Genomic DNA, 19,726 nt, shown 5'->3' with positions numbered 1-19,726 from the left:
ACATAACAATTCTTAATATATATGCACCAAACCAAGGAGCACCAAAATATATAAGACAGCTACTTATTGATCTTAAAACAAAAACTGACAAAAATACAATCATACTTGGAGACCTCAATACACCACTGACGGCTCTAGATCGGTCATCCAAACAGAGAATCAACAAAGACATAGTGGCCTTAAACAAAACACTAGAGCACCTGGATATGATAGACATCTACAGGACATTTCATCCCAAAGTGACTGAGTATACATTTTTCTCCAGTGTACATGGATCATTCTCAAGAATTGACCATATGTTGGGCCACAAAAACAACATCAGCAAATTCAGAAAAATTGAAGTTGTACCAAGCATATTTTCTGATCATAAAGCCTTGAAACTAGAATTCAACTGCAAAAAAGAGGAAAAAAATCCCACAAAAATGTGGAAACTAAACAACATACTTTTAAAAAATGAATGGGTCAAAGAAGAAATAAATGCAGAGATCAAAAGATATATACAGACTAATGAAAATGACAATACGACATATCAGAATCTATGGGATGCAGCAAAAGCAGTGATAAGAGGGAAGTTCATATTGCTTCAGGCATATATGAACAAACAAGAGAGAGCCCAAGTGAACCACTTAACTTCTCACCTTAAGGAACTAGAAATAGAAGAACAAAGACAACCCAAAACCAGCCGAAGAAAGGAGATAATAAAAATCAGAGCAGAAATAAATGAATTAGAGAACAGAAAAACTATAGAAAAAATTAATAGAACAAGGAGCTGGTTCTTTGAAAAGATCATCAAAATTGACAAACCCTTGGCAAGACTTACCAAGGAAAAAAGAGAAAGAACTCATATAAACAAAATCCAAAATGAAAGAGGAGAAATCACCACGGACACCGTAGATATACAAAGAATTATTGTAGAATACTATGAAAAACTTTATGCCACTAAATTCAACAACCTAGAAGAAATGGATAAATTCCTAGAAAAATACAACCTTCCTAGACTGAGTCAAGAAGAAGCAGAAAGCCTAAACAGACCTATCAGTAGAGAAGAAATAGAAAAAAACCATTAAAAACCTCCCCAAAAATAAAAATCCAGGCCCTGACGGCTATACCAGCGAATTTTATCAAACATTCAAAGAAGACTTGGTTCCTATTCTACTCAAAGTCTTCCAAAAAATTGAAGAAGAAGCAATACTTCCAAACACATTTTATGAGGCCAACATAACCCTCATACCAAAACCAGGCAAGGATGGCACAAAAAAAGAAAACTACAGACCAATATCTCTAATGAATTCAGATGCTAAAATACTAAACAAAATACTAGCAAATCGAATACAACAACATATTAAAAAAATAATACATCATGATCAAGTGGGATTCATCCCAGAATCTCAAGGATGGTTCAACATACGTAAAACGGTTAATGTAATACACCATATCAACAAAACAAAGAGCAAAAACCACATGATCTTATCAATAGATGCAGAAAAGGCTTTCGATAAAATACAACACAATTTTATGTTTAAGACTCTCAACAAAATGGGTATAGAAGGAAAATATCTCAACATGATAAAGGCCATATATGATAAACCATCAGCTAACATCATATTAAATGGCACTAAACTGAAGGCTTTCCCCCTTAAATCAGGAACAAGACAGGGTTGTCCACTCTCTCCACTCTTATTTAATGTGGTACTAGAGGTTCTAGCCAGAGCAATCAGACAAGACAAAGAAATAAAAGGCATCCATATCGAAAAAGAAGAAGTAAAGGTATCACTTTTTGCAGATGATATGATCCTATACATCGAAAACCCCAAAGAATCCACAAAAGACTACTAGAAACAATAAGCCAATACAGTAAGGTCGCAGGATACAAAATTAACATACAGAAGTCAATAGCCTTTCTATATGCCAACAATGAAACAACTGAGAAGGAACTCAAAAGAATAATCCCCTTCACGATTGCAACAAAAAAAATAAAATACTTAGGAATAAACATAACAAAGAATGTAAAGGACTTATATAATGAAAACTATAAACCATTGTTAAGGGAAATTGAAAAAGATATAATGAGATGGAAGAATATACCTTCTTCTTGGCTAGGAAGAATAAATATAATCAAGATGGCTATATTACCCAAAGCAATATACAAATTTAATGCAATTCCCATCAAACTTCCAATGACATTTTTTAAAGAAATAGAGCAAAAAAATCATCAGATTTATATGGAACTATAAAAAACCCCGAATAGCCAAAGCAATCCTAAAGAAAAAGAATGAAGCTGGGGGCATAACAATACCTGACTTCAAACTCTATTATAGGGCCACGACAATCAAAACAGCATGGTATTGGCAGAAAAATAGACACTCAGACCAATGGAACAGAATAGAAAGTCCAGAAATAAAACCACATATATATAGTCAAATAATTTTTGATAAAGGGGCCAACAACACACAATGGAGAAAAGAAAGCCTCTTCAATAAATGGTGCTGGGAAAACTGGAAAGCCACATGCAAAAGAATGAAACTGGACTACAGTCTCTCCCCCTGTACAAAAATTAACTCAAAATGGATCAAAGATCTAAACATAAGACCTGAAACAATTAAGTACATAGAAGAAGACATAGGTACTCAACTCATGGACCTGGGTTTTAAAGAGCATTTTATGAATTTGACTCCAATGGCAAGAGAAGTGAAGGCAAAAATTAATGAATGGGACTACATCAGACTAAGAAGTTTTTGCTCAGCAAGAGAAACTGATAACAAAATAAACAGAAAGCCAACTAAATGGGAAATGATATTTTCAAACAACAGCTCAGATAAGGGCTTAATATCCAAAATATACAAAGAACTCATAAAACTCAACAACAAACAAACAAACAATCCAATAAAAAAATGGGAAGAGGATATGAATAGACACTTCTCCCAGGAAGAAATACAAATGGCCAACAGATATATGAAAAGATGCTCATCTTCTTTAGCTATTAGAGAAATGCAAATCAAAACGGCAATGAGATACCACCTCACACCTGTTCGATTAGCTGTTATTAGCAAGTCAGGTAATAGCAAATGTTGGAGAGGCTGTGGAGAAAAAGGAACCCTCATCCACTGTTGGTGGGAATGTAAAGTAGTACAACCATTATGGAAGAAAGTATGGTGGTTCCTCAAAAAACTGAAAATAGAACTACCTTATGACCCAGCAATTCCTCTACTGGGTATATATCCCCAAAACTCAGAAACATTGATACGTAAAGACACATGCAGCCCCATGTTTATTGCAGCATTGTTCACAGTGGCCAGGACATGGAAACAACCAAAAAGCCCATCAATAGATGACTGGATAAAGAAGATGTGGCACATATACACTATGGAATACTACTCAGCCATAAGAAATGATGACATCGGAACATTTACAGCAAAATGGTGGGATCTTGATAACATGATACGAAGCGAAATAAGTAAATCAGAAAAAAACAGGAACTGTATTATTCCATACGTAGGTGGGACATAATAGTGAAACTAAGAGACATTGATAAGAGTGTGGTGGTTACAGGGGGGAGGGGGGAATGGGAGAGGGAAAGGGGAAGGGGGAGGGGCACAGAGAGAACAAGATAGAGGGTGATGGAGGACAATCTGACTTTGGGTGGTGGGTATGCAACATAATTGAACGACAAGATAACCTGGACTTGTTATCTTTGAATATATGTATCCTGATTTATTGATGTCACCCCATTAAAAAATAAAATTATAAAAAAAAAAAAATTCTCCCCAGTACCTCTAATAAACTGTCCAGATGCCAGGTCTAATGACTGCTTCTCCTCTGCACCTTTTCATGAATTACTTTTGACCTGGAATTGTCATTTCCCTGCCTACCAAGGCCACATGCCACCCCTCTTTCCAGGTGTAGTTGGAGGCTACCTCTTTTATGAAGCCTTCTCTGGTACCTCAGGCCAAAGAAACCTTTCTTACTCTAGCATTAGTGGAGCTTGGGGCCCATCTGCTTATCAGGGCTCCTATGCCTCCTTCTCTTTTGTAGCATGGATTAGAGATGATTGTGTAAAGTACCTAGCACAGTGCCTGGTTTACACAAACATGCAGTCATTTACTGTACTAGGAGTATCATTCTTCCTGCAATTAATTATATATGAAGCTTATACCCTAAAAGCAGGAGGGTAGGTGTTATGTGTCAGGCTCATCTTTTTTATTATTATCATTTTTTGATTTTAGAGAAAGGAAGAGAGAGAGAGAGAAGCCTTCACATGTTATTGCACTTAGTTGTGCATTCAGTGGGATGTCGGACTCATCTTGCATGTGTAAGCATTCATGAAAAGTCTGCTGCACAGATGAGCACAGAAATTAAGGAGCTAGTCAATTCCTAACTCATTCCTGAACTATCAGGAATAAATGACTCCTTGTGTTTTAGTGATTGTGATTCTGAAGGACAATCCAGCAAATACATTCATTGTTTCTCCTCCCCTAATTATGAAGCCAATTCATAGTTATTTTCAAGCAGTATAGAAAAGCTTAAAGAAGAAACTGCAAATTAACCCAATCTCAGAGAGCAGAGGTAACCAGTCTGATTAATTTCCAGATACCTATGTAAACACACACACACACACACACACACACACACAGTTAAATAAAAGTGATCACACCATATATGCTTATAATCTGTATTTTACTCAACAATAGGTCATGGATCCTTTTCCATATTAATAAATATAGATAAATCCTTTTAAATATTCCTTTACAATATAATATCCTTTTTGGATGTATGATATTCTATCATTTTGAGGTATGGTGTTTTATTAAAATACAAATGTTACAATATATTTTGCTAAAATACAAAGGTTACATAGGAATGTTAATACATGTAACCACTATGACCATTAACACGTTAGTTCTTGCCGGACTTGTTTACCTTAAACTGAAGACTTGGTGGGAGGTGCAAGGAGGCAATGCCCCAGAACTCGGGCCACGCTAGGGTGGCTGGCCCGGGTAGGCGTGGTGCCTCTTGAGGCTCAGGAACGGGGCAGCCCGGGACAACGACTGAAAGAGAACAGTTTGGTGCCGAAAGTGGGCTTTTCTAAGTAGACATATGCAAGTCAGACCTGCCTGAAGTTTTGGGCCTCTTCCACTCTCAACCCGAATATGAGCCTCAGCCAAGTTCAAAGCTGCCAGACCTGGATCAGCTCTTAGCAGAAGGAGGTGATTTGTGTGTTACTCAAGACTGGCCAACCAGCGAATGAGACCGTTACAAGGAAGAGGAAAATAGAAAGTAGTTATCAAGAGGGAGGAACTAACTTGATTGAGTGCTTACTGTGAACCATGCTATATGCTTATGTGAAACATCATTGGACAAAATTCAAGATCAATTTATGATGAAATTTTCCCAAAAGTAAGAATAGCAGAGAACTACCTGCCTGGTGAGGATGTCTGGGAAAAATCTATAACACAATATTTAGTGGGGAAGGATTCAATGTACATTATCTGGTGACTCCTTCCAATGGACCTTTATCCCCGTTTTACAGGTGAAGGAGATCAGGGTTTATAAGGTCAATAAACTCATCCGAAATCACACAAGCAGTAAAAACCAGCGTATTCTAAGAAATTATCAGGCTGTTGTCAAGCAGAGTAGTAATCTTTCAAGGTCTTGTTAGGACTCTAATATTGTGTCTAACCTCTCCCTGTCTTGAAATTTGGATTTAGATAAATAGGGTTTAAGAGCAACTCTGAGATATTTAGCCCTAAATAATCTCACAAAGAGTTTGAGAGATACGATTTGAGGAGAGTTAGGATGAGATTGTTGGAGTAGGATTAACCTCACTTATATGTTCACTCATTCATTCATTCATTCATTCATTCAATAAATGTTTAGTGCACATCTACTCTGTGCCAGGCACTGTGCTAGGCACTGGCCTCTAGGATCAATGGGATGCTAAATCACAACTTCGACAGATGCCATTAGAAGAAAAAGGCAGAGGGATAGCATGATAGGAGGATTTGACCTAGTGTGTGAGTCAGGAAAGTGAGTGATGATAAAAAATCTGAAGGAAGGAATAGCGTGCAGGCTCCCATGGCAGAAGTGAGCACGAGGAGTAGAAAGACAGAAGGAAGAGCGTGTTGTAGAGCAGCGGGACCAAGGGGCCCAGAGCCCTGCGGTGGGCAGCGGGGCCACCAACTGTGGTTCTACTTTGCAGCAGCTTGGGAAGTTTACCCTTTGAGGCAGGGGAAGCACATGTATTTCTAAAACTGAAGACGGAGCAGCAATTGGCAATTTGCACCAATGCCTGGGGTGGCTTAAGCAGATCTTGGGTTGTCTAGGAGGCTAATTGTTTCATGTCCAACTGACCAGATAACACTGGCTGTTTTGGGGCTGTCCAGACAGTTCTGTGGTGTATGATGTGTCTGCCCCATGACAGCCCCTGTGATGATTTTCTTACGAGTTTTCAGAGGTTAACGTGCTGGAGTTGAGGGGAAGAGAGTGGAGGTGAGGGTTCTACTCCCCAGCACTGAGATCACACTTTGGTTTCATCAGGAAGATTTTTGTGACCATGGTAGAAAAACTTTTTTTTAATTGAAATTAAAAGATAAAGAGACTAAGACCTAGAAATCTAGAATGCATTGGCTCCAGAAAGTATTTCACCAGGGTCTTTGGGTCTGCTGGTTATTGTATGGCGCTGATGATCTTCTGGTTCCTGACCTAAATGGGTAAATTATTTTAGCTAGGAAATAATATCTCAGCTACAAAACTAAAAGCCAGAGACTGATGTATTGTTCCAGCTGTATCAGTGGAAAGTGAGGATGGCTTAACACAAACCCATCAATGAAAGATGCACCAAGGTGAAGCAAGAGGAAATAACCCGTTCAATAACAAGGCTACACTTTGATTGCAGGTGGCCACAAGATGGCAGTGTTTCTCCCAGTACTAGCTTTGCCCTATTTGTGTAAAACAGTTACCCTCCCTCCCCCATGGAAATATATCCCTGTCAAATATATACTACTCACAAAAATTAGGGGATCTTCTATCGCTTCATATTCATTTTGAAACATCTCCTAATTTTTGTGAGCAGTATATTTATCTTTGACTCTTTTTCTTTCCCTAGCAAAGGACCAGCACAGTGTGGTGTAGGTCAATGAGTGGATCTGGAATCACCTGCAAATCCTGGTTCAAATTCTAGCTCTGCTATGGGTTTGAACTGTATGACCTTGGATTTCACATCTCTTGTGTTTTTGTTTCCCATCTACACAATGAAGATACATCTCACCGGCCCCTCCTTATAATTGTGAGGAACTGGGAAAAAATAACTGTGCAAGTGTAATAAGTTATAATGCACAACACTGGTCCTTCACCATTAATGTGTGTAAGAATTGCCTGAGGACACTTTTAAAATGCACATTCCACCCCTGGCCGGTTGGCTCAGCGGTAGATCGTTGGCCTGGCGTGCGGGGGACCCGGGTTCGATTCCCGGCCAGGGCACATAGGAGAAGCGCCCATTTGCTTCTCCACCCCCCCCCTTCCTCTCTGTCTCTCTCTTCCCCTCCCGCAGCCAAGGCTCCATTGGAACAAAGATGGCCCGGGCGCTGGGGATGGCTCCTTGGCCTCTGCCCCAGGCGCTAGAGTGGCTCTGGTCGCGGCAGAGCGACGCCCCAGAGGGGCAGAGCATCGCCCCCTGGTGGGCAGAGCGTGCCCCTGGTGGGCGTGCCGGGTGGATCCCGGTCAGGCGCATGCGGGAGTCTGTCTGACTGTCTCTCCCCGTTTCCAGCTTCAGAAAAATACAATAAATAAATAAATAAATAAATAAATAAATAAATAATAAAATGCACATTCCTAGGTCCTGTCCCTTCAAATGTTTCAATAAGCCCAGCAGCACTGTTCTTTGGAATCTGCATGTGTGCGACCACCTTGATAATTGTGATGCTGAAGGTCCTTGGATCACAATTTGAGAAACGGCACCCTGCAAATACATCTCGCGGTGGAGGGAGAGAGGCTAAGGCACAGAAGTTATTCTTAGCTTCGCTTATAATGGAACTTATTCACGTTCTTTTCTTGAATAAAAATTTTTACAAAATCCCCACTACTCTTCATTAATGAAGACTGAAGACAGAAATCTGTATTCTGTTCACCCTTTTACATTCGTAGCAAATAGTTGGAAATATTTCCTGGATGACAATCTGACCTGGGACAGTCTGCAAAGCATTTCTAGGTATTTCACTTCATCTGCGAGTGCGTTTGGGTAATAGGACTTGGCAGACTCAGCAGGACTGTCCTGAATTTTGCCTTTGTACCCCAAAAAGCTCATTTTTGCTACCAAAGAAATGACCTAGTGCCTTCCAGTTCACTAGGCAATGGCTGAGTCATGTTTTCCCCTGCTGAGACAGGCAGTTGTGACGGATTAGAAATGAAGTTCCACACACCCCCAGGAGCTTTTTACCGCAGACCACCAGGATTTTTTTCACCAGAACTAGCAGGGTTTTATAGTTTCTAAGCAAAGACTGAGCCCCCACCCCTGCTTCTCCTAAGATGCTCCCTACCTGGACTGTTGTGTTGCCCTAGTGGAGAAGGTCTGATTCAAAGAGTAAATATAAGAGCAGAGAGGTGCAGGCTGGCACCCTGGGCCCCTGGCCAGGACGCAGTAGCTTGGATGGGATACCCCAGCACCTGGACACGAGTGTTCCGCTCATCTTAGGTAACAGCAGACAGGGTTGTTAACAAAGTTTCCAGAAATGGCTGCAGAAACTTGCTTTGCTTGGACTGTGTTCCAACTTCACACTGATTGAGAAAGCAAGGTGGTTAAATGGAATTACAGGAGTATTAGTCTTTCAGCAAATATTTATTGAACAATTGTTATTTTTGAGCAAGGCACCATTCTAGGTGGGTTTTTTTTTTACTAAAATATTAATAAAATATCCAAAAACTTTCATTATAAAACAGAGTCTAGCAGCAAGACACAGACAGTAAACAGTAAATGAACTTCCTTGCACTTTGGAAGGTCTACAAAGACCATTCGTTGAATTAGCTGAACCTTGAATCAGTAAATGAAGGCAGTCTCAACACAGTGCTTTCTGCATCCCACCCTGCCAAGTCCTTCCCGTGCAGAGCATGCGCGGCCTGTCGGCAGCCTCTCTACTCCTCCAGCACCTGGCTTGCCCAGTGATGGACCTGTGTGCATCACACCTCACTCAGCCTTTCACTCAGAAAGGGCTTTCTTCAGAACTTAGAATTCGGAAAGTCCCTTTCTCCCCTGCCCCCTTTTTGGTTTGAATGAAGATAAAATTTACATAACATACAAATTAACCATTCTAAAGTTTAAATCCAGTGGCATTTAGTTTACTCATAATGTTGTGCAATCACCAGCTCTTTCTAGTTCCAAAACATTTCCTCACTGCCAAAAGCAATCCTGTATCCATTAGTGGTCACTTCTCACTCTCTTTCTCTCCAGCCCCTGGAAAACACCAATCTGCTGTCTCTATGGGTTTAATTATTCTAGATATTTCATATAAACTGAGTCATATAATATGTGGTTTTATATATCTGGCTTGTTTAATGAAAATGCATTTTGAAGCACTAAAAATATTCAAGGGAAGCTGCAGATTTTAATCACTGCACATTCAGGAAGGGAAATGCCATCAACAGCTTTTCTGATTTCTTCAGCTTCAATATGTAATATGAGGAAAATGAAAAATATATAATGTTTGTTAGACTTCTATTTCCTAGGACTAGTCTTTGGGATAAAGTTCAAGAATATAGAGGCCAGCAGTAATAACTTTAATAGATCATCTCACAGCCTTACCTCCATTTCTGTCCTTATTGGTCAATGCAAGCAAGAGTTTAAACAGAGAGATTTACAGAGATGGTTTTCTGCTGGGAGTGGAGATGTGAGTCTCTGATGTGGAGAGGTTTGAAATGGTCTTATTCTTCCGTTTATTGAATATTACCATTGGTCCATGCAAGAACTCCGTTTAATTTTATATTCATCAATGCATTTTATTCCAATACTTTGAGGTAAGTATTATTATCCCCACTTTAAAGATGAAAAAACTGAGTCTCCAAGAGGATAAAGCTTTGTGTAAATTCATACATCTTTTTGCTGACAACTCAGACTGAGTTTTAATACTCTAGTTGAACTGGATTAAACTTTGATGATTTTGTATCTTTGATCTGGTAGCTTTGACTCAATAAGGAGCTATTTGATATTCACAGGGGGACTCAGGAAATCACAGATGTTAAATATTTCTGAGGAATAGATTGCAAAATATTCATTACAAACTCAAATGCAGTGTCTAATGGATCTTAATTGAAGCCATCACAGGAGGTGAATTTTCATGTAACACTAAACAGTTAACCTCCTTTATGAAGCACCCTCTGAGGTCAGAGCACCCCTTCAGTGAAAAGACTTGGCAGAGCTTCTGCTACTTGGGAGATTGCCGTCTGGTACGAAAGACAAGTCCAGAGCATCAAAACACATTCTGATGCACACAGGCAGTATTCTCTTTTTCTTGAGCATAGCCCAGAATGTCAGACAGGGCACTTAAACAGGTCGTTTAACTTCTGCAGTATTGCCTGCATATGAATCACCTCAGAGAGTAAGTTTAAAATGTAGAGTATTGTACTCATGCCCTAAGATTTTCATGCAGAGGCGCAATGCAGAAATATGAATTCCTATTATCTTTCTACACGGATAAATTCCAGTGAAGACCCCCTTGGGAAACATTGACTTAGAGGGCCTTTAAATAAACTTCAAGGAGCCTCAAATCCTCTAAAATTATATATTAAGTTGAGCTTGCATGTAAATTTGTCTAGGACACAGTGCATTCTGTTTAGCAACTTCTCTAAATTCATGTTGAAAATGGGTTAAGCCCTGGCCAGGTAGCTCAGTTGGTTAGAGCATCGTCCTGAAATGCCAAGGTTGTGGGTTCGATCCCCAGTCAGGGCACATACAAGAATCAACCAATGAATGCAAAAATAAGTAGAACAATAAATTGATGGGGTTTTTTTTCTGTCTCTCTCTCTCTCTCTCTCATGTCTCTCATGTCCCCTCACTCTATAAAAGTGAATAAATAAAAATTTTAAAATTTTAAAAGAAAATGGATTAAAAATCAACTCCTGAGACAAAAAATATTGTTCTGCACTTCCTGAGTGTCAGGCCTTCATCTGGATACTTATATGCTTTATAATTCCAACAAAACACTGTCAACATAGTCTTTTACAGATGAAGCTGAGAGCAGTTAAATACTCCCTCTTCTCCTTCAACACCCCCATATAATTCACCCATTTAAAGTGCACACTTTAATGGTTTTTAGTATATTCATAGAATGGTGCAGCCATAATCTAACTTTAGAACATTTTCATGACCCATACCCATTAGTAGTGAGTCCCTATTTTCCCACCCTTGCCCTAGGCACCAATAATCTACTTTCTATCTTTATGTTCTGCACATTGCCAATCAATAGAATCACGCGATGAGTTGCTTTTTGTGACTGGCTTTTTCATTTAGCATATTTTCAAGGTTCACCCATATTGTACTATATTACAGTACTTCATTCCTTTCTGTGGGAGAATAATATTCCATTGTATGAATATATAGGGGTGGTCAAATGTAGGTTTACAGTTGTTCATATGGAAAAATATAATGCAAAAATAAATAATAATACAAGAATGAACTCTGTGTTTCGCATACTTACAACTGTAACCCTACTTTTGCCCATCCCTGTATTACAATGTATTTGTCAGCTGATGGACACTATACATCTTGATGTCATAAATAATGTTGCTATAAATATTTGTGTACTAGTTTTAGCATGGATATGTTTCATTTCTCTTGGGTATACACCGAGGAGTAAGTAGAATTACCAGATCATATGGTAACTCTGTGATAAACTGCCAATCTTTTTCTGCAAAGTGGGGTCACCACTTTAAATTTCTAGCTGTAATAAATGCAAGCTCCAATTCTGCCACATTCTCCCTAACATTTCGTACTGTCTTTTTTTATTATAACCATCATAAAGGGATGTGAAATGGTATCTCACTGTGGGTTTTTTGTTTTTAGCGAGAGAGACAGACAGGAAGGGAGAGAGATGAGAAGCATCAACTCATAGTTATGGCACTTTAGTTGTTCATTGATTGGTTCTCATATGTGCCTTGATGAGGGAGGGAGGTAGTTCCAGCTGAGCCAGTGACTCCTTGTGCAAAACAGCAACCTTTGGCCTCAAGCCAGTGACCATGGTGTCATGTCTATGATCCCAGACTCAAGCCAGTGACCCTGCTCTCAAGCCGGTGACCCCGCACTCAAGCCAGATGAGCCTGCACTCAAGTTGGGGACCTCAGAGTTTCAAACCTGGGACTTCAGCATCCCAGTTTGACACTCTATCCACTGCATCCCACAGGCTCAGGCTTACTGTGGTTTTGATTTGCAACTTCCCAATGATTAATGACTTCGATCATCTTTTTATGTGCTTATGGGCCATTTGTATACCTTCTTTGGAGAAATGTCTATTTGTCGGGAGCCGATCAACAACTGCTGGCTGACAAGGTCACAGCAGGAGAAGACCCACAACTGCTGGCTGACAAGGTCACAGCAGAAGAAGACCCACAACTTCTGGCTGACAAGGTCACAGCAGAAGAAGATCAAAAACTGCTGATTGACAAAGTCACTGCAGTGAAGACCAATGGCTGTGGGGTGACAAAGTCACCGCAAAGGAAAGGCACAACGATACTTCCCCCTTTGACTTTTTAAATTAATCTGGCCTTATATCTCCCCTTTTCTGGGTGTGTGCTATTAATTATGGCACAGAGATAATAGTACCGTGCTTTCCCTGTAGATTCGTAGTGATTTCTTTGGAAATGAGACAGAGGGTGTGAGTTCCACAGAAAAGCCTGTAAGCCCCTTGAACTGGGCTCATAGACATAAGAGGCTGGCTATGATATCCCTCGTAAAGGGTTAAGTCTGTAGGAGAATTCCTTCTTAATCATGTTAGAAAGAATAGATTGTAACTTGTGAATGGGTAGGAGGCAGTGGCTGTGCACAGAGCACCCTTCGGCCTTCACTTAATTCAACATTTTTCCTCCCTAGCCTTTTCATGTGATAGAGTAGAGAAACATTCTTTTCTTCTTATTTGATCTGCAGATAGTGGTACACTCTGAGAAGAATAGAGTGTGTTGCTGCTGGGCTATCTTGCAAGTGCACTCTGCATATCTTTGGATGAAAGCTATTCTTAATGTTATGTTAATTTCTTCAGAGGCAAGCCTTTTAGAATCTTGTGAGAAAAAGTAGGACACTGCATAAACTCAAGGCCATTTACCTGAGCAAGTGGTGGTCCATTGTTAGTCGTCTGCTAAATCTCTCTCTGCCCCTTAACTCACAACAGCAGTAAAGTTAGTTAACTATTAGTACTAATACTTTAAAAGCTTTTACTGATGTTGTTATCGCTATTCAAGTTATTTTGTATTTTGAATGATTTGCTACCTGGTTTGTGATTCATAGATGTAAATTAACTGTTATCTGGAAACATGCAAACATAGTGAAACAAAAGCAATAATTAACACCATGTGATTGTAACTCAGTGTGCCTGTATAAAAAGGGAGCTATACTAGCATTTGGCAGAGATGCCTGGCAGTAAATGCTAACAAGAGAATAAAGAGAACGAAAAGAATCCGGCTCTCTCACTCCATTTTCGCCGTCGCCGTCTCCTCCTGTGGGACCCCTGGATCCCCTTCGGGGCTGGACCCCGGCATCTATTCAAATTCAGTGCTCATATTTTAATTGACTTATTTGTCTTTTTATTATGGAGTTGTGAGAGTTCTTTAAGTAATCTGGATACAAGTCACTTATAAGATATTATTTGCAACATATCTCCTATTTTGTAGGTTGTCTTTTCATTTTCTTAATGATATCCACTTTATATTTTTCTTCTTGTTACTTGTGCTGTTTCCATTATATCCAATAACAATGTTTAACCCAATGTCATAAATATTCTAAGTTTTCTTATAAGAATTTTATAGCTTTATAGCTGGCATTTAGACCCATGTCCTATTCTGAGTTAATTTTTGTATATGGTATGAGATAGGAATCTAACTTAGTTCATTTGGACATGGATATTCAGTTGTCCCAGCACCATTTGTTGATGAGGTTATCATCCCCATTGAATTGCTTTGGCATCCCTGTCAAAAATCAATTGATGATAACTGTAAGGGTTTATGTATGAACTCTGAATTCTGTATTGATCACTATAACTATCTTTATTCCAGTACTACAATGTCTTGATTACAATACATTTTGAAATAGAAAAATGTAAGTCCTTCATTCTTTTTTAAGATTGTTTTGGCAATTTTGAGCTCTTTTACATTTCCATAAGATCAGCTTATCCATTTCTGAAAAAAAAAACAACAACCATGTAACTGTAAAATACATTTTATACTTTATTTTCCTCTTATTTTGTGATATTAGATTCAAAATATATATCATTGACAGTCATAAGAATTATTCAAGATGCTGTGTTATAATAAAAAAACAATATATCTGTAATATTATAGTTTGAAGGATTTTGGAGCTTAATAACTTACTAAATATTGTGTTTGAAAGGCTTTTATTCTGTCTTATTGATGGATTACTCATTGGAATTAAGGTTACATGCTTAGTTAGAGTCTAACATCTGACATTAAAAAGTCATCTGGTTTATTGTTAAAATTTTAATGATTTTCTTTTAAATGATGAGATGAGGATTCAAGTTTGCTCCTAGTGAGTACTTTTTCACAAATAATAACAAATTGTAGGTGATAAAAATATTCCTACCAATGAAAAATCAGGTTTTATATAATCAAGACTCTCTTTTGTGTGTGTGTGTGTGTGTGTGTGTGTGTGTGTGTGTGTGTTTTTCTGAAGCTGGAAACGGGGAGAGACAGTCAGACAGACTCCCACATGCGCCCGACTGGGATCCACCCGGCACGCCCACCAGGAGCAATGCTCTGCCCACCAGGGGGCGATGCTCTGCCCTTCCGGGGCATCGCTCTATTGCAACCAGAGCCACTCTAGCGCCTGGGGCAGAGGCCAAGGAGCCATCCCCAGCGCCTGGGCCATCTTTGCTCCAATGGAGCCCCTGCTGCGGGAGGGGAAGAGAGAGACAGAGAGGAAGGAGAGGGGGAGGGGTGGAGAAGCAGATAGGCGCCTCTCCTGTGTGCCCTGGCCGGGAATCGAACCTGGGACCTCTGCACGCCAGGCCGACGCTGTACCACTGAGCCAACCAGCCAGGGCTCCTTTTTCTTTTAAACTATTTTTTAGCATTCAAACAGTGGCCAGCCCTGGCTGGATGATTCCGTTAGTTAAAGCATTGGGCCCAATATGCAAAGGTTGTAGGTTCAATCCCCAGCTAAGGCACATATAGGAACAGAGAGATGTTTCTCTCTCTCTCTCTCTCTCCCTTTCTCTCTCTCTAAAATTAATAAACTTATTAGAAAAGGTGCCCAGAGTCCTATTATTTTGTAATTATTTTGAATAATTACACAGTAGAAAAACTGAGGAGAAAGAATTGCACATATAACATTTTTTTCAGTAATGAGTGTCTTATTTAGTGAATTCATTAGGCAATTCTAATTGAGCACAAACAACAGGCAGACACTGTGCCCATTGTCAGGAATGGAATGGGAGCAAAGCAGTCAGGGACTCTCCTTTATGGCAGTGGCGGTTAAATGGACGGCAGTTTCTCCTGAGCCTACCACTTTAGTACTGTGGCCTGCAAGTTCCTTCCAAATCTGTCTGCATTCCTAGCAGTGTGACCTTGGCCAACATTTCTCTAAGTCTTAATTTTCTTGCACGTAAAATGTGTATAGGGTTGTGAAAACTAGATAATGTAAATCAACCACCTGGTGTGCAGCAGCCACATAGAAAAGAAGAATGGATTAAATATGACACAAACCTTATACATTCCTTCAAATTCCTTAAATGCACCTATCTCCCAGGACCTCAATTATCACTCCACCTGTCAGACAGTACTCTAAACTCTGCTCAGCCCTATCATTTTGCTGCTTAAGACCAGCCAGTAACTTGCCCCAAGTGTATTACCTCTGCTTTGACTGGCCACATTTGGAAGTTTCTGGTTTTACCATTTCTGGGTTTAGACAGAACATCACATCCCAAGAGATCACTGAAGGGACTAGCTGACACAACCCAGGAGCGCAGGTTGCTATCTCCCCGTGGAGAAAATCTGACCATTGGAAACATTAGTTGTGAGCAATCTGGACAGATAAATCCTCTCCTCTCTCTCCTTCCTCTTTTCTCAAAGCCGTTTCTCCTTAGCATACAGATGGAAAAATACCCAAGTAGATCCGCCTGCTGAGCAACCCTCTGTGTCTTTTCATGATTTGTCATGAAGCAGTAGACAGTATCATCCAGACGGCTTCACATCCCCTTTTGCCAGGAATTCTCAGACACATTTCAACAGAGTTCAAGTCTAAATTTTATTGCCATTAATTCCTTTCTTGGTCAAATGTTTGTGTGTGTGTGTGTGTGTGTGTGTGTGTGTGTGGATTTTGGAAAAGAAACTGCTAAAACCTTTAAGATATTTACAGCACTTGGTGCTCATGACTTCATCATGTTCCCAGAAGCCTCCTTTGCAGAAGATCAAGCACTCTGGAAAGTTAGAAATAGTAACACAAGAAACATCCCAGCTGTTTGTTTTCCATCAGTGAGGATTCGTTTAAACTAGAAAACCCAAGTATCCCCACCTTCTTTTTCTCCCATTTTCTACATCCTAGCATCCATGCTGGTCAACGGAAGTCATTAATATTTTTTCTTTGTCCTCTTATCAACTTATTCAGACCACTCTTCTAGACAGAATCCTCAGAGCTGCTGGTCAGTCAGTGGGAAGCATCACCCTACTTGAATCTGTTCTCCAAATTCCTACCAGATCAGTCTTTCTCAACATAACGCAGGTTATTTTGCCCCTGTGGTCACAAATCCTCAATAATTCTTCACTACTTTTTGAAGAAGGGCTTTTGAGTTAAACTCATTCTATGACCATCGACCCCTCCTCCACCAGTAGATACTGTACACCCTCACTTATCGTCAATGGGTCCTTGGAACTTGGACTTCAAGTGAATCCACGTATACCAAAACCACTTTTTCCCACGGGCTAATGTAAACAGAGTTAAGTTCCTACGAATATCTCTAGTCACAAAAACATCATCAAACTTCTAAATAGACCCAAAGTACCTCTACTATTAAACACTGAAATAGTAAATGTGAACTATACAGACATTTAAGAAGGATGGTAAGGTGCGGCTGAGGGCCACCGCCAGCACTACGCCAGGCGGAGGCCGGAGGGCCCAGAGTCGGGGCGATGCTCCTTCCCTGGGCCGGCGCCCGGGCGGCAGCGGGAGTGGCAGCGCCGCCTTTGCCCCACACGCTTTCCGCACACCGCCCGCTCCGGCCGCCGGTGCGTCCCCGCGCCCGCGGGCTCCCCCGCGCGGAGGCTGCAGCGGCCAGGCTTGGGGCAGGCGGAGGAGCGGCCGGCGGCTGCGATGGGACGTCTGGGGAATCGCTGCTAGATGCAGTGCTGCCCTCGGCTCCGCGGGGAAGCCATGTGGAGGAACCAAATATATATTCAGAACATGCTCAAGAGGTGAGCCTTAACCTATAGAGTTTGGAAAGCTAGGATGAAGGGGAAAGCCAGGAAGCAGTCCTAGGTCTCGTACTGAAGAAGGACTCGATGACCTAAAAGAGAAGTATTATGAGTCTGTTGCTGAAAAGCAGAAAGCTCTTCTTGATATGAGAATTTGACAACAGGTAGCGGTTGGGAGAGAGGCGGCTGCTCCTCGGGCAGCAGCTTTGCACACCGCACAGGAGAGGCAGCCAGCAGAGGCTCTGGCGGGGAAAGCCAAGCCCTGTGCCTGGGCCCTGTCCTCTAGCAGTGCAGAATGTCCAAGTCCAAGACCAGAAGATGGCTTTGAATCTTGTTTGAGAAATATAAAGTCATAAGATACCACAGTTTTGACACCAAATACATTAAACAGTTGTGACTTAATGACCAAAGCTAAATCAACTCGTGGAAACGATGCCAGCACATCTTTAGACCCAGAGCAGCGATTGGTAGCCTTTTTCATCTCATGGCACACATAAACTATGTATGTATAATTGCTAAGATTCTGTGACACATCAAAAAATATATTTTTGCTGAGCTGATGAAGAAAATTGGTACGATTTTGATTCATTCACACCAGACTGCTATTATTGTGTTGACTATTGTCATTTTCGTATTTGACAACCTATCCCACTTTTAGGAATATATCCCAAGAACACCATAGACCTATTCCAAAAGGAGAAATGCACCCCCATGTTTATGGCAACATTGTTCACAATAGCGAAGATCTGGAAACAGCCCAAGTGTCCGTCAGAGGACGAGTGAGTTAAAAAGTTTTGGTATATATATACTATGGAATACTACTCAGCCATAAGAAATGATGACATCGGATCATTTACAATAACATGGATGGACCTTGATAACATTATACTGAGTGAAATAAGTATTGAATAAATCAGAAAAAACTAAGAACTATATGAATCTATACATAGATGGGACATAAAAATGAGACTCAGAGGCATGGACAAGAGTGTGATGGTAACGGGGAAGGAGAGGGAGGGGGTGAGGGAAGGGAGGGGCACAAAGAAAACCAGATAGAAGGTGACAGAAGACAATTTGACTTTGGGTGAGGGGTATGCAGCATAATCAAATGTCAAAATAATCTGGAGATGTTTTCTCTCAACATATGTACCCTGATTTATCAATGTCACTGCATTAAATTTAAAAATAAATAAATAAATTATTTGACAACCTATAGAAAAAAAGAGGTCAGTGTCCCTGACCCTGGGGGCCTTGAGGGTGGCACCTTCAGAGGGGAGAGGCAAGACGAGTCTCAAGGGAGAACCAGGCCTCCTCTTTCTAAAGGTGTTGCCACAGAACTAGAATCATGGGAGAACAATTCTGGACACCCATGAGTCCTAGGTCTTGATGTGGACTTCATTTCATTCTACCACTACGGAGGTGTTACTCATCAACTCCAAGTTCACTAGGGCCATTTCAGTCTGGGACGGGAGGAATAGCTGACAACATGCAATGCAAGTAGGGGAAGAAAAGAGGTCAGTGCCCCTAACTAAGCAATCAGGTATTGCATGTTTTAAAAATTCTTGCAGCATGTGGTTGAAAATTGCTGATCTAGAGTTGGAAAATGAAGAAGGGCTGAATCAAATGTGCCCAATGAGAGAGTGTCCTAAGATAATGATGTCCTCCAGGCAGCACCCAGGAGAAACCAAGGAATCTTCCTGCCTCAGCCTCTGATGACTCCAAGGGCCCGGAGTGGGAGAGCTGTTTCATGTGCCCACGTGGGTGATCATGGCAATTCTCAGTGTTCGGGGTTTGTAAATCCTGTACTAGAACTGTCTGATGCTGACATGAAGCCATCTGATGGAGAGCAACGTAAACAGAGGGGAGACTTTTGTGACCCTGCTTAGCAAGTATGATCAAATGCTAAAAACCAATTAGAATGTATAAATGTTGCGCTGAGCCTTTTCATAGGGAACTAGAAATCATATTGTAAATGCTATAAGAAAGGACTAGGAATCTGAATTGTATTCAGAATTAATTTCATCACCTGCCTTCTGTTTTCAAAAACAATTTCATGGCTCTGTCATGTTATCAATTAAATTTATTTTAACCACTTTAGAGAATTCCTGTTTACT

The 19,726-nt window shown here is 40.5% G+C and overlaps 1 pseudogene; it reads left to right on the top strand.

Annotated features, from left to right (window-relative positions):
- The first annotated feature begins 17,004 nt into the window (after positions 1-17,004).
- On the top strand, positions 17,005-19,498 carry LOC136313628 (AP-1 complex-associated regulatory protein pseudogene; annotated as a pseudogene).
- The last annotated feature ends 228 nt before the right edge of the window (positions 19,499-19,726 follow it).

Source organism: Saccopteryx bilineata, chromosome 9 (genome assembly GCF_036850765.1).
Source record: "Saccopteryx bilineata isolate mSacBil1 chromosome 9, mSacBil1_pri_phased_curated, whole genome shotgun sequence".
In the NCBI taxonomy this organism is placed as follows: Eukaryota; Metazoa; Chordata; class Mammalia; order Chiroptera; family Emballonuridae; genus Saccopteryx; species Saccopteryx bilineata.
The sequence above is the reverse complement of the archived record's forward strand: the minus strand, read 5'-3'. Positions and strand labels throughout refer to the sequence as shown.